General features: G+C 42.9%; 1 protein-coding gene across 1 annotated transcript in view; it reads left to right on the top strand.

The window, feature by feature from the left end:
• Window positions 1–1,491: 1,491 nt before the first annotated feature.
• The window catches only part of LOC149461720 (interferon alpha/beta receptor 2-like), a 79,472-nt gene continuing 64,727 nt past the window's right edge, over window positions 1,492–16,236 (top strand). Inside the window, exon 1 of the mRNA XM_089677973.1 lies at window positions 1,492–1,582. The gene's annotated coding sequence lies outside the window, so the exon portion shown is untranslated. The remainder of the gene's footprint in view (window positions 1,583–16,236) is intronic.

The raw sequence follows: 16,236 nt of genomic DNA, 5'->3' as shown, positions 1-16,236 counted from the left end.
CATTTTTTGTTATCCTATGTGTCCACCCATATGGAAGAAAAATATATTTGAAATATATTTTAAAAATATTCTTCCCAAATATATTGCCATATATTTGAAATGCTAAAATTTTGGACATATTTCAATATGTGTGTATATATATATATAATACTGCATGTTGAAATACGTTTTTATTACAAAATATATGAAAAATACATTTCAAATATACTGTATATCTTTAAAAATACAAATCTACATTTTTGGAATGCATTTACAAATATGGTAAAAATATGTTTTTTTTTAAATATATTCAGATTTATTTTTTAACATATAAAAAAGTCATTTTAACATATATTTTTACATATTTGTAAATGCATTCCAAAAATGTAGATTTGTAATTTTAAAGACATAGAGTATATTTAAAATGTATTTTTACAAATATTTTTCATATATTTTGTAATTAAAACACAATTCAACATGCAGTATATATATATATATATAATATATATTTATTGAAATATATTTTAACAAATATATTGAATATTGCCAAAATTGTAGCATTTTAAATATATGGCAATATATCTGGGAAGAATATTTGTAAAATATATTTCAAATATATTTTTCTTCCATGTGGACATACACACAGAATGTAATCAGCGTTGTTTGGCTGGGGGATTTTTTGGTTGGAAAAAAACCCAGGACTAGTGGGTTTCTAGAGTTTTTTTAGCTGTAAAAATGCTCTAACGCTGAAAAACGCAGCAAACGTGCGGTTTTGGACTTTTTTTCGACCAAAAAAAAAAAAAACGTTTTGTTATCCTATGTGTCCATGCACACATAGACTGTAATCAACATTTTTTGGCTGGAAAAAACCCCCAGGACTAGTGGGTTTCTAGTTTTTTTTTGCTGTAAAAATGCTCTAACGCTAAAAAAATCGCACATGCCGCTAAACGCTAATGCAAAATCGCAAAAAAAGGTTGACGTTACAGTTAGTGTGACCAGCGTGCATGGAGCCTAAACACCATGTGACATAAAAATTGCAAAAATTGCCATTTCATTCTCTAGGAACTTTGCTTTAAAAAAAAAAAAAAATTATATATATATATATATAAAATGTTTGGGGGTTACAAGTCATTTTCTAGCAAAAAAAAAAAAAAATCTAAACTTCTAAACAAAGCGTCTCAAAGTGGAGAGGTGCCCTCCTGTGACGGTACACTAAGCACCGAGTATTTTCCGGTGTGTACGGGTATTATGGGACGTAGCAGACACGCTCGGGCTTTTCATACTGTAAGCCCCGCCCATTCCTTGTTATGAGGGGTGTGAGGAGACGACGGGCAGCACACAGCCGGAGCTCAGCCACAGCTCTGAGGAAAGGGAAGCGAAACCACATGACCCGCCCCGGACCCCCGCAGAAGGGAATGAGCTCTACAAGGCAGGAGCACGTGACCGCATTCCCTCCCCTCCGGCTGTCACTCATGGGTGTTCCGCCAATCAGAGACATGTGGCTTGTTACCGGAGGAGGGGCGGGGACACTGAGCAAGGCTGTCTGCTTCCTGGAAATCAGGCAGATGGGAGCCGGAGGAGGAGGAGGGCGGAGATGGTGCAGGTAACGGTGTATGTCTGCGCTGTGTGTGCTAGTTATTTGTTGGGGCTTTATATATATATATATATATATATATATATATATATATATATATATATTCGGTGCTCAGTAGGGTTGCCCTCACCCTTTATACCCGGACACACATTACTTGCACAGGCTCTGAGGATAATTGAATGTAGCCGAGGCTGGAAGTGTAATGAGCCCCAGAAGCTGTGTAATGAACGTGTTCGGGTGTAAAGGGATGAGGTGACAACCCTAGTACTCGGGCTTCCTGCCCGCATCACCAGCTCTGTCAGTGCTGCTCCAGGTGTGATTGGAGTCTGCTGAGTTGGCTCTGTCTATGGACATCATCCTATAAATCCCATCAGGAAGTGTGGGGACCCCAATAATGACAGTGGGGGTCACCTGGGAGCTCTGATTGGTAGTTGGCTGCCATGCTCATCCTGTGGTTTCAGCAGTTCACACTAACATGTGGTGCGGTAAACCCGCCATCCCTGTGTGTTTCCACATTCATATCACATGGTACTTGCCATCGGCAGTGGGTGTCAGTGCAATCTTAAAGCGGAGCTCTGCCCAAAGGGGAAAGTTCTGCTTTAAGGACTGGTGCTTTTTCTAATTTTTCTACTTCACTGATGGGCACTGATGAGGCTGCACTGTTAGGTGTCACTGATGAGCACTGATGAGGCTACACTGTTAGGTGGCACTGTTAGGTGGCACTGATGAGGAGTCACTGATGGGCACTGATGAGGCTGCACTGTTAGGTGACGCTGATGGGGCTGCACTGTTGGGTGTCTCTGATGAGAAGTCACTGATGGACACTGATGAGGCTGCACTGTTAGGTGTCACTGATGAGCACTGATGAGGCTGCACTGTTAGGTAGCACTGATGAGGCTGCACTGTTAGGTGGCACTGATGAGGAGTCACTGATGGGCACTGATGATGCTGCACTGTTAGGTGGCGCTAATGGGGCTTCACTGTTGGGTGTCTCTGATGAGGAGTCACTGATGGACACTGATGAGGCTGCACTGTTAGGTGTCACTGATGAGGCTGCACTGTTAGGTGGCACTGATGAGGAGTCACTGATGGGGCTGCACTGTTAGGTGTCACTGATGAGCACTGATGAGGCTGCACTGTTAGGTGGCACTGATGAGCACTGATGAGGCTGCACTGTTAGGTGGCACTGATGAGCACTGATGAGGCTGCACTGTTAGGTGGCACTGATGAGGCTGCACTGTTAGGTGGCACTGATGAGTCACTGATGGGCACTGATGAGGCTGCACTGTTAGGTGGTGCTAATGGGGCTGCACTGTTGGGTGTCCCTGATGAGGTGTCACTGATGGACACTGATGAGGCTGCACTGTTAGGTGTCACTGATGAGGAGTCACTGATGAGCACTCACTGATGGGCACTGATGAGGCTGCACTGTTGGGTGTCACTGATGAGGAGTCACTGATGGGCACTGATGAGACTGCACTGTTAGGCGGCACTGATTAACTGATGGGCACTGATTGCCAGCACAGATGAGCACTATTGGCCACACAGATCACCAGGACACTGATGATCAATGCCATGATGATCAGTGTAGATGCCCCCCTGCGAAATGCGCTTACCGGCTCTCTTCTCCTTATGCGCTGTCAGTGTGAGGAGAGGACTGCCGATAACTGGCATTTCCTATTTACCCGATGATCAGCTGTGATTGGACACAACTAATCACATGGTAAAAGCTGCTGTAATTGGCCTGTTCTGTAGCCATGTGATCAGCTGTGTCCAAAGGACACAGATCACGCACAGTACGTGCCCCAGAGGTTGCGGTTCTGGGAGGACATCCATGGACGCCCTCCCACAACTAGCCGACTGCACTGTAGCTGTTTTTCGGCTATAGCGTGGTCGGAAACAGGCTAACTACATGTCCTCCAGAACATTTTACCCCCTTCATTATCAGGACGTTTTTTGATATTCAGCATCGCGCTACTTTGCCTGGTAATTGCGTGATCATGCAACCCTGTACACAAATACAATTTATAGCATTTTTGTCACACAAATAGAGCTTTCTTGTGGTGCTATTTGATAACCACTGTTTTTTTTTTGTTTATTTTATAAATGAATAAAGACCAAAAATGTTGAGGGGAAAAAAACATTTTTATTACTTTCTGCTATAAAACATAACCAATAAAACATTTTTTTTAAATCTAATTGTTTTTCATAAATTTAGGCAAAAATGTATTCTGCTACATGTTTTTGGTTAAAAAAAAATAAAATCCCAGTAAGTATATATTGATTTGTTGAAAGTTATAGTGTCTACAAACTGTTGTGTGTGTGTGTGTGTGTGTGTGTGTATATATATATATATATATATATATATCTCCTGGAATTTTCTTTTCTTTATACTATTAATGGCGATGATCAGCGACTTGTAGCGGGACTGTGATAGTATGGCGGGACACTAACTGACACTTTTGACATTTTGTGGAAACCAGTGGTAATGCAGTGATCAGTACTAATAATATACACTGACAGCGTACTAATGACACTGGCTGGGAAGGGGTTGACAAATCGCACTGCACTGAATCACATGTGAATGGCACAGGAATGTGCTCAATCTACAACCACACATGACAAACCGCGGTGCAGCTTAAAAAAAAAAAAAAAAGGGTCGGGAACATCTGCTTGACGTTGGTGCTTGTATATGACAAATTGCATTGCTTACATCTGATATTGTTACTGTCTTGCATGATGTGCGTCGTTGCAATTCTTAAAGAGTATGCTTTACTCTTTTAGACGGGAAAAAAAATCAGCCGTTTTTTTTTTTTTTTTTTTTTTTTAAAAACGAAAAATCGGTCATTTAATTAGCCAACATTACCACTATTGGTAAAAAAAAGGTCGGCTGATTTTCGTCTTGTCTACGGCCGGCAATTATATAGAATATATGCAGAAGAAATAGAATACGAATAAAAAGAAGAAATAGAATATGCAGAAGAAGAAAAAGTTGCAACATTGTATCTATTTGTATCCATTTCGGATACAGATGTTTCTATTCGGATACAAATTGATACAATGTTGCTATACTTTTAAATGTCAAATATAATATCGGACTGAAATTCTTTTTTCTTCTTCTTCATATTCTATTTCTTCTTTTTCTTCTTTTCTTTTCATTCATATTCTATTTTTTTTCCTTTTCTTCCTTTCCTTCTTTCATGTCACTACTCATGCGCATTTTTAAATATCGGAAAAAGATTGGCAAATTTGTCCATCATTGCCACGAAAATCAGCAGAATGACAAATTTGTCCGATTATTTTCCAGCAGGACCGATAATCTAAAAGGTCAAAATTCATGAAAAACGGCCGACCTATTACCGCACTAATGATCCGAAAATTGGCCGATTTTTTTTTTTTTTTTTTTTTTTTTTTTTTTTTTTTTTTTTTAATTTATTTTTTCCGGCTGATTTTTGGGCGTTTTTCATCTCTTCTGGCCCACATAACTCCAGTTTTTCTGAGAAAAAATATTCCCCCCTGGGTGATCTTCGTGTATTGGGGGATTTTAATAAACTCTGTTGCAAATTCCTACCATTTGTTGCTCTGAAGAAATAGCTGTTTGTTTCTCTGTGTTCATGTGCAGAGTGATTCTAACGGGAATGATTATATAATTATCAGCTGCTGCACCTGCAGGGTTCTAATGAGGAAAGCGGCAGGGTCTGCATCCATTTAGACTTGATTTCTGTTTCGGATTATCACACCGAAATTGACATTTTTGTTGCAGGGGATGCCAAAAATCTGATTTTTGTCTTAGTCTAGGTTCACACCTATGTGTTTTCCACAGCGTTTTGCAGAAACACACAGCAGTCCATTTAACACGAGTTCCTATGGGACAGGTTCACATCTCTGTGTTTTCACCTGGTGTGTTTTCTGGAAAGGGTCAGGGACTTTTTGAAACGCAAAACATTACATTTTTGGTTCTATAGACTTCAATAGAGATGCTGCAGAAAAGCATGTAGTGTATTTTTGACACGTTTTTGCATTTTAATTTGCCCAGCAACAAGTAAAAAAAAAAAAAAACCTGCAAGACGCGGCAAAAACACAAAACGCACTCCAGAAATGGATCAAACGCAAACTGCATAGGTGTGAACCGAGTCTTAGTGCAGACTTCTGGGGATATCAGCGAGCCAATCACACAAGTAGGAAATGACATTTCTTGGAGGGGGGGGGGGGGGGAGTTGTTCTGTACCCCCTCAGTGTACAGAACGCCATATTGCATTTTATGGGAAATTACAGCACTGCAGATTCAAAAGGAAAGGTAATTTTTAATAACTTTCAATTAAAATATGACTTAATCACACTTTTATACGCTATAATATTTTTTTATTTGCTTTTTTTTTTTTTCTCACAAAAGTGAAGTTACCCTTTCAATAAACAAAATATATTTATTGAAAAAAATGGTTTGGGACTTTTTTTCCCCTGAGATTCTCATCAGTAGGGCAGCCCATTTAAATGAATGGACTACCTTTCAAGCAATATGTGAACACGTACGCACAGGTGTGAGCCTAGACTTAAAGGGTAACTCCACTTTTAAGTCCTATTGTAATTGAATGTGATTAAAAATGACCTTTCTTTAAAGTCTGCAGAGCTGTAATTGATTGTAAAATGCAATATGGCAACCTGACAACGCTCTGTACACAGATGGTATACATAACGCCTCCCAGAAACATTTCTTCCTGCTTGTGTGATTGGCTCACTGATTTTCCCATAATTCTGCACTAAGATACAAGTCAGATTTCAGGCATCCCCTGCAACAAAATTTCATTTTTGGTGAAATACTCCCCATAGGAAATCACATTTTAAAGTGTTACTAAACCCAGAACCCTGCATTCACTATATCTGGTCTCCCACAGTACATAGAAATGCAATTATGCTAGTAAATGTCAACTGTTTAAATACCTTTTCTCATCACCAGCATATAGCAGTCTTGTGACTTCAGCAGAGCACTGGTTAAAGCTTGTAGGAGGAGTTTTCTTTCTGCTCTAGGACGATGCAAAACCCCTGACCTTCTTTCTGGACAGTGCTAATTGGCCCTGTGCTGATCACATGCACTCTCCCAAGAAAAAAAAAAAACTCTCTAGCAATATAGACTAAACTGAGCATGTGCATGTGGCTACGGGTTCAGTCTGTCTTATCAGCGTGGACATTTGAACAAGAGGAGGAGCAGAGAAGTCAGAATCATACAGCCTTTTTACACAATGCAGAGGATTAACTCCTTAGGTTCCACAGTGAGTATAACAAGCATGCTTTGCTACATATACAGACTGATTTTACCGTTGTGGGTTTAGTAACACTTTAAGGGATGCAGACCCTGACACTTTCCTCAGAGCCCTGCATGTTCTGCAGCTGATTGATAATCAAGAAATCTCTCCCATACAGATTCACTTTCCACATTGACACAACAAACCGCTTTCTCCAAAAGAACAAAAAGTAGGAATCTGCAACATAGTTTGTTAAATTCCTTGCGATGTATATAGATCACCCAGAGGGGGAAGGTTTTTTTTTTTTTTTTTTTTCTCAACAAAAGTGGAATTACTCTTTAGGGAATATGTAAACTCAGCATTTCATATTCCTGATAACTGCCTGCTGTCCCATGTACTTGTATATAAAAAAAAGTATCCTGTTCTCTTTGTATTGCTTCTTTTGTGTGAAATACCTGGTGATCCCATCAGCCCCTCTGCTTTCTTATTACAAACTGACCACATGAGGTATGAGAGCACAGCGTGGTCAGTTCTTTAGCTGTGCTGTGAACTCAGTGTGCTCTCCTCTAATGATCAGTCTTGTCCTGACACCCACCCACCACCTGCACAGCCTTTCACTGAGAAGATCAGTGTAATGATGTTTCTCCTCCCCCAGCTCTTTATGCAGCTGAGAACAGAGGGAATGTGATCACTTTAAAAAAAAAAAGGTGGGGGTGGAAGGTATTTATAGTGTTTTTATATCTATACACGTTTTGCCTTTCATTTCTATTTGAAACTGAATGGGTTCCTTAGCAAGATGAGGGTTTACATACCTTTTGGAGGCTTCAGTGTACCGTATAGTGCATACAACACTGTGCATCATCGGAGGGGCTGCAAGAGCCCAGCATCCCCCTGATGACGTCAGTAAAGAAGATGACGATTCCAATTGTACAAAATTTAGCGATACATATAAAAGCTCGGTAATTTCTTCCAAGGGCAGGATAATTAATTTGAAGATTTTTCATCAGTCACCTTGTCACCTTACGCCTGCTTGGTTGCATAAAATAGGTTTACACCCTACGGCCGAAAACTTTCCAGGCTGCAGTAATACAGCTGATTTCATGCATGGCTTCTGGTCCCGTCCAACTCTTCAAACATTTTGGTCAGAAGTTAAAACCTTTTATTTCTCCAAACATCTTCCAGGACAGCCCCTTGAGACGTAGAGCTCCTCCCTCCGGGACAAGAAACATGTAAGCCCAATATTTTAAAGGCAGACCTCCAGGTCTCCCTCCTCAGTTTTTAGTGTTTCCTGCCGGAAGGATAGGTACACGTTAGAGGAACCTGTGGGGGCTCTGCACTCAAGGGGCAGCTCGGAATAGTGTTGGAGCTCCCGTTTTGTACTTGCCTCCTCTCCCGGCCCGATCCCTCCATGGAGAATGGAGTAGGGCTGCGCTCCGGATGCGCTTCAGTCCTCAGATGAGGAGACTGCCGGCTAGGTGACCCTCCGGACTCCTGAGCAAGCTTCGGGCTCTTGCTGCCCCCACCCCCCTCTCCAGAATGGACAGCACAGTGGTGCAGGGACTACCGGGTGGGAGGAGGGCCTGGAGTGACTTCTGGGGGTGGAACAGTGCTTTCCAGTGACTGGAAGTCCAGCACGGTGACGTCATTGGCTGGTGCCGGGAGACGCTGGTTCCGGTCTCTATTAAGGGCACAGGCATCTGTTCGATCAGTCGGTGCGGCATGGAAGCCCAGCAGAGGCTGCGGACCACGCCAATCGGGACATAATGGAAGCTGGCCCCTCTAAGCAGGTTGACCCTGGTTCCTCCAACATCAGCTCCTCTCAGGTAGGCTTGGAGACTGGGTTCCCTCTTGCTGACTCCTGGGGGGGGGTTTCTTTCCTCAGTCTCTGAGTGCAGGTGACGGTGGGGCACACTTCCCGTTCTCCCCCAGCACAGTGGTGTTTGGTTGAGGAGACTGGGGCTGACGGTCCCCTATATTGTGTTTTTTTTCTTGCTTGTGTAGGTTAAAAACCAGGGCAAGATCTAGAGTCAGGCCGCTAAGATAAAGTGTGCGATTTGCGCAGTTAAGTTGTGTTCTACTTGGGGGGGATAAACCCTTATGCCGCAATTGTGTGCATAGTCTGGTTAAGGATAAGGGTTCTCACCTCAATTAAGGATGACATGACAGCTATGTTCCAATCCTTTAGATCCCTGCTGAATAAAATGCAGACACCGCTGGGGCCTTGGACCCAGTCAGCCGGTACAGCCATATCAGCAAGGGAGGAGGACCTGGAAGAGGACCCTAGGTCCCTTGCTTCTTTGCAGGTGGGTTCAGGTTCAGAGGAGGATGACGGTGAAATTGCGCCTCCAGAGATTCCAGGTTCAAATTGGCCCTGGATGATGTGGACGAACTCCTTAAGGCTATCTACGAAACCTTAGAGATTGAGGAGGAGGAAGTTTCTGTCTAAGCATGACCTCATGTATCAGGGTCTGCATGCAAAAAAGACTAGGGTTTTTCCGGTTCATAGTTCCCTGGTTGATACCATTAAGCTAGAATGGGAATAAACTGGAATGGGAAAACCCTGAAAGGAAGCCCTTTTTTTCAGGTAATCTAAAAAGGAGATTTCCTTTCGAAGAAGATGGATCCCAGCCATAGAACAAAGTTCCAAAGTTGGACACCCCCTTATCCAAAGAGGATGGACGTGGCATTTCAGGATATGGGGGCCCTAAACGATCCCATGGATAAGAAAGGGGAGATCTTGCTGTGCAGAGCATGGGATTCCTCCTCTATATTAGCTTTAAGCCGGCTCTTTCGGCCACCTGTGTTGCCAGAAATCTCGAATGCTGGCTTACGCAGTTAGACACACATCGCGGCAGGGACCTCCAGGCAGCAGATTCTAAAGTCTCCTTGCCTTTACTGTTTAAAGCGATAGGTTTCCTTGCGGATGCCTCAGCCGAATCAGTTAAGCTAGCCGCAAGGACTTAGGCCTTGGTGAATTCAGATAGGCGGGCAATATGGCTAAATACCTGGCCAGGGGACTCAGCGTCCAAGCTGAGCCTTTGTGCCTTGCCCTTTGCAGGTAATAACCTTTTTGTTCCTCGTCTCGAGGAGGCTCTGGAGTGTATGGGCAATTAAAAAGAGAGCGGTTTCGGCGAGTAAGAAGAAACCTTACTCTAGGAAGGTTTTTTGTCCAAAGATGCAAGTCCAGCAGATCAAGTATGTTAAGCCCAAGAAACATTGGACGGGGCACAAAAATAGGGGAAAAGGGGGGATTCTATTCAGTCCTCTTCAACGCCCCTCCAAGCCTCAATGACTCGAGCATCCCAATGGGAGGAAAACTGGGGACCTTTCTCCCTCAGGGGGCTTCAATCTCCTCGAACCCATACATTCTGGACTTGATAGAGGGTATGGGTTAGAGTTCAACTCCTGTCCCCCCACCAGGTTCCTGGTAACCAACCTTCCCAGGGATCGGAACAAGGCACAAGCGCTGTGTGGCCTAATCAGAGACCTAGTGGACCAGCAGGTCCTATTTTAGTGGGGAAGTCCTCTGGCAAGTTTCGTCTGGTCTTAAACCTGCGCCTCCTAAATCGGTCAGTAAGGTACAAGATCTTCAGGATGGAATCTATCTTCTCTGTAAAAAAAAAAAAAAAAAAACTTCCTTTGTTGTTTCATGACCATGCTGGATTTGAAGGATGCGTATTTCCACATTTCCATTCATCATGCGAGTCAGAAATACCTGAGAATAGTGGTAAGGATAGGTTAAGAGATCCTCCACTGGCAGTGTTGGGCTCTACATTTTTGGTCTGGCCTCAGCACCAAGAATTTTTACGAAGGTGCTTGTGGAGGCCTTTGCTCCCCTAAGAATGAGGTTTATTACCATCATTCCCTATCTGGCCGATCTCTTCATGGCCAGATCTCACCAACAGTTGGCAAAAGATCTGCAGGTGGCTCAAGATTTCCTTCTGTGTCTAGGGTGGCTCATAAATAGGAACAAGTCATCCTTAACTCCCTCCCAGAAGGTTACCTATCTAGGGTACGAGATTTCTTCAGTGGAGAGAAAAAAAATCTTCCTTCCTCGAGAAAAATTTCTCAGGATAGGTCAAACGCTGGCAAAATTGCAGAGCTATCTATCTGTGACAATAAGGAAGATTTTGAGGGCAGTGGGTCTCATGACTTCATGTTTTCCTGCGGTCCCGTGGGCAAGATTCCACCAGCAGCCACTGCAGGCTTTTCTTCTGAAGGTTTGGAACAGGGACAGGTCTACTTTAGATCTGGCAGTCCAACTCCTGTCCAGGGTCAAGAGGTCCCTCTGGTGGTGGCGGAAAGAAGTCAATCTGGCCAGGGGTCTGGAGTGGAACTCTCCCTGTCTGCTTATCATTACGACCGATGCCAGCAGTTTTGGTTGGTTTGCCCATCTAGGCGACACAGCGGACCAAGGGCTGTGGTCCAGGGAGGAGGCTCAGAGATCCTCAAATCGGAGAGAGCTTCTAGCAGTCCAACGAGCGTTGGATGCCTTCCAGGCGGATCTATTAGACCATCGCCTACAGATTTGGTCAGACAATATGGCTACGGTGGCGTATATCAACAAGCAAGGGGGTACGCAAAGCCCCCCCTCTTCAACTAATCGCAGACAGCATTCTATCCTGGACCATGCAAAATTTGCTTTCAATATCTGCCATTCATCTGAAAGGGATGCAAAACTCCCTAGCAGACTTCCTAAGTCAGCATCCAGTCAGTCACGACGAATGGTCTCTCAACCACAAAGTGTTCTCAACCCTCAGTCTCAGGTGGGACATGCCGGAGGCCGATCTCTTTGCTTCCCAGGAAAACAGGAAAGTCACCCGATTATTTTCCCTATATCCACAGGAGCAGGCTTTGGGGGTGGATGCCTTGACAAGCACGTGGGAGTTCAATCTCTGTTACGCGTTTCCTCCAGTGAGGCTGATCCAAGCAGTCCTGCGGAAATTTCTGTTAGAAAAAAACAAATCTAATTCTGATCGCACTGTTCTGGCCAAAGAGGCCTTGGTTTTCTCTGCTATGGAGCCTGGCCTCGGTTCCCCCGTTCCCCCTTCCAGAGAGGGAAGATCTGATCTCTCAGGGTCCCGTGCTACACCCTCGAGTCAGAACCTTGAGGTTGGCAGTCTGGTTTCTGAAGAACAACTGAAAGCTCAGCGTTATAACGACTTAAACCGTCACCAGAGCTATCGATGCTAAGGTCTGGAAAAATTCAACTCCTTGTTAAGTAAGGGGCGGGGCCCTCCGTATATCCCTGTGATGTTGGATTTATTTCTGGAGGGGGCAGATAAGGGGCTTTCGGTCAGCACCTTAAAAGTGCAGGCCTCAGCCCTTAGTGTTTTCCTTCAGATCTTCCTCCAGCAGGATCCCTTTATAACAAATTTTTTCAGGGCCCTTTCCAAGTCCAGGCCGGCAGTGGCCAGGTCTTGTCCAATTTGGGATCTGTCTTTGGTCCTAAAAGCCTTGGTCCTTTGTCCCTCTGGAGAAGTCTTCAATTACGTTTTTGACTCTAAAAACTGTTTTTTTGTTTTGTTTTTTTTTGTATAGCAATCACGTCAGCCCGTAGGGTGAGTGAATTGCAGGTGCTTTCCATTAGGGAGCCCTTTTTGGCTGTTTTTGAGGACAGGATTGTGCTCAAAACAGATCCGGGATTTCTCCCCAAGGTTTCCTCCTCTTTTCATAGGTCTCAGGATATAGTCTTGCCGACCTTCTGTTCTACTCCTGTAAGCAGGGAGGAGGAAAGATTAACTTTATTGGATGTTAGAGTCTTTTGGTCTCTTAGTAGATTCAGAGAGTTCAGAAATTCGGATTCTCTTTTTGTTCTTTATGCAGGGGCACGGATGGGGTTCCAAGGTGTCCTAAATCCACCATAGCTAGGTGGATCAGGATGGCTATCATGGAATCATATAGTTTATTCAAAATTCCTCTCCAATTTGTTAATGCAATCTCAACCAGATCCTTGTCGGCGTCCTGGGCAGAGAGAGCCGGTGCCTCGCAAGAACAGATATGTAAAGTGGCCACTTAGTCCAGCTTTTATACCTTTGTGAAGCATTATTGCCTGGACCTCCTTTCTAGCGAGGATCAGGCATTTGGGTGCAAAGTCCTCCAGGCAGTATTCCCGCCCTAGTTGGTAGGTTCTTGATTATCGTCTCAAAGGGCTGTCCTGGAAGGCGTATGGAGAAAACCAGAATTTAGGCTTACCGGTATCTCCTTTTCTACGAGCCTTGTAGGACAGCTGGAATTTCCCACCCTAAGCATGTACAGTAATGTATATTTTTTTACTTAATTAGTAAAACTGAGGAGGGAGGCCCACCTTTAAAGTATTGGGCTTGCATGTTTCCTGTCACGTAGGGAGGAGCGAGGAGCTCTATGTCTCAAGGGGCTGTTCTGGAAGACCCATAAAAAATGTGTTATCGGTAAGCCTAACTCTGGTTTTCTTTGGTATTAGGCCCCTTTCACATACTGCATCCGAAGAACTGCTTGTTAGGTGATGTCTGTGTCTGAATATGCTAACTGTTTATTGCGCATTTTGTATATCTCTGCAAAAAAATGCTTGACTTGCGTTGGTTAATACAAGTCTCCCATTGTATAAGCTGACTTTTGAACTTCAAAGGAAACCAAAGCTGTTTGATACATAGATTTCTAGCTGCTCACACTAATCTCTCTGGATCCAGGACATTAGAATACAGTATATTCTGACCCATACTGGGAACTTGGTCCTATCTTTGCACTGTGGTACCCATGTTGTCTTTTTTTTTTTTTTTTTTTTTAACCTTTTATACGAAAACCACTCCGGAAGATTTTACCCCCTTCATGACCAGGCCATTTTTTGCTATACCGCACTGTACTACTTTGACTGGAAATTTGGTTGGTCATGCAACACTGTAGCCAGACAAAATTATATAATTTTTTTCATGCAAATAGAGCTTTCTTTTGGTGGTGTTTGAACACAGCTGATTTTTTTTATTTTTTGCGATTTTATAAAGGAAAAAATACCGAACATTCTGGAAAAAAAAAGTTTTTTTGTACTTTCTCTTCTAAAACATATCCAATAAAAAAAAATTAATAATCTAATGTCTTTATAAATTTTGGCCAAAATGTATTCTACTACATGTCTAGAAAAAAAAATCCTAACAAGTGTATATTGATTGGTTTGCATGAAAGTTATAGTGTCTACAAACTATGGGATATATACTGGAATTTTTTTTTTCTTTTTTTCACTGCTAATGGCAACAATGGTAGTGTGGCGGGCAATATGACACTAACTGACACTGATATCACCAGTGACATTAATACTATACTATCGCATGATTTATAGAACTGGGGGGGGGAACTTAATGTCCTCTTAACCACTTCCTGTCCGGACACTTTTACCACCTTCCTGTGCAGGGCAATTTTCAGCTTTCAGCGCTATCACACTTTGAATGACAATTGCGCGGTCATGCAATACTGTACCCATATTCATTTTTTACCATTTTTTTGAGACAGATAACGCTTTATTTTGGTGGTATTTATTCACTGCTGGGATTTTTTTTTTTTTGCTATGTAAATGAAAATGTCCAAAAAATTTTTAAAAAAGTGTTTTTCTTATAAAATTTAGCAAATAAATAATCTTTCATCATAAATCTTGACCAAAATGTATTTCGTTATATTTTTTGTAAAAAAACAAATAAGCCAAATTAGTTTATATCCACAAATTATAATTTTTAAACATTTTTTTTACATTTTTATTTTATTTTTTTATATTATTTATGGGTTTTTTTTTTGGTTTTTTTTTTTACATACTGTCACCCTAGCAGTACAGTGTCACCATGGTGACACTGTACTACTTCTCGGGGGTGATGAAGATTTTTTTTTTTTTTTTACAGTGATTGCTTTTACACCCATATAGGATGTAAAAGCAATCATTTCTTTTTCTCTCTGCCTGCATTCTTGCAGCCATTGAGAAATACTGAGTGAGCTGTGATTGGTCACACCTTGTCACATGGTACAAGACTGTTGTGAATAGCTTTGTACCATGTGACCTCTGTGATCATTCACAGATTTCACATGTAGTAAGCAATGATGTCACAAGTGACATCTTGCTTACTACTTTGCATGTGATCACTGATTGGCCAATCAGTGATCACATGATCGGGACCTCGTACAGAGGTCCCGTCCGACGATCAGTGTTCCACTGTGTCCGGAGGACACAGCGGGCACCGGATCGTGGTGCTGCGCGCTCCCAGGGAGTGTGCACAGCTAGAAAAGGCGGGTGCCATTTATGAACGGCAACCCGCCCCTGGAGTGCCACCGTCCTGCCATTTATAAACAGCAGGTGGACAGCAAGAGGTTAAAGGCAACTCGTTCATTTGAATGGGCTGCTTAGTTCACCAGAGCACGAAAAAGCAGGGTAGTGCATTACTTGTGATGTGCTGCGGTAATGCAAATAATGCACATTTCTGCAACACAACAATCTTGCCATACTGTGACCCTCCAGCATCCAATGAACACAGTGATAATAGTGGATTGGGGGGCAATGAGATCTGCAGAAGTTTGCTGTAGCTGTAGACTTTCCATATACTCTGTCACTTATGGAAAGTTCCCTTTTCTTGTTTTTATTGCCAAAGTTCAATCTTGTATTTACACAGAGCAGATGTTTCTTAAAGAACGGAACACTTTCCTGATGTATAATGCTTTCTGCATGCAGAGCTGCGGGAGATGACTTTGACTTCATATTAATCATCAATAAATAGTGGAAATACCTGGCCATTTGTGTCATGTGGCATTCCCTTTCATTACACAGCAGCCTGCGTGTGTTATGTTCAATATAGCATGTCCTTGCCAGTGTATGTTGTGAAATGTGCTCCGTGTTGATATGTGGTGACATGCATTGCACTGTATGACAAACTGTGTTTTTTTTTTTTTGTTTTGTTTTGTTTTGCTCTCACCAGTACACCTGTATGGTGTGAACAAGACACATAGAGAACAGTTGTTTTCTATGTGTCCTTGTACTGTCTGTGTTGGCTCCTGAAATGCAGGGAAAAAGTCCTTGCGCCGTTTCTAAAATCACAGCCCGCATGGGAACTATAAGTGCAGTGTGGACAGAGTAACCTTGATCCTCCTCTCAGGCCCCCCGCTGGCACTTCTGGCCTTTCCCCCTTAACCAGTGCCCCCAATAGCAAGATTCTTGGTCACATGCTCACTCCCAAGCCCTGCTCTATGCATCTATAAAACACACAGAGCGGTGGCTTGGCCCCGCCCCCTGCTCTCTCCTCATTGTCTCACTGGCTGTGATTGACAGCAATGGGAGCCAATAGCTTCCACTGCTGTGTCTCAGCCAATAATGGAAGAGAAACCCAGGACTGCCGAGGCTCCCATGCACATTACTGGATTGAGGGGGGGCAGCATGCTGAAGGTTTTTTTTTTTTTTTTCTTCTTTCATACATA

Source organism: Staurois parvus, unplaced genomic scaffold (genome assembly GCF_062004578.1).
Source record: "Staurois parvus isolate SC_StPar_1 unplaced genomic scaffold, SC_StPar_1.0 ptg000195l, whole genome shotgun sequence".
Lineage (NCBI taxonomy): Eukaryota > Metazoa > Chordata > Amphibia > Anura > Ranidae > Staurois > Staurois parvus.
Note: the sequence above shows the minus strand (reverse complement) of the source record. Positions and strands in the feature narration are given on the sequence as shown.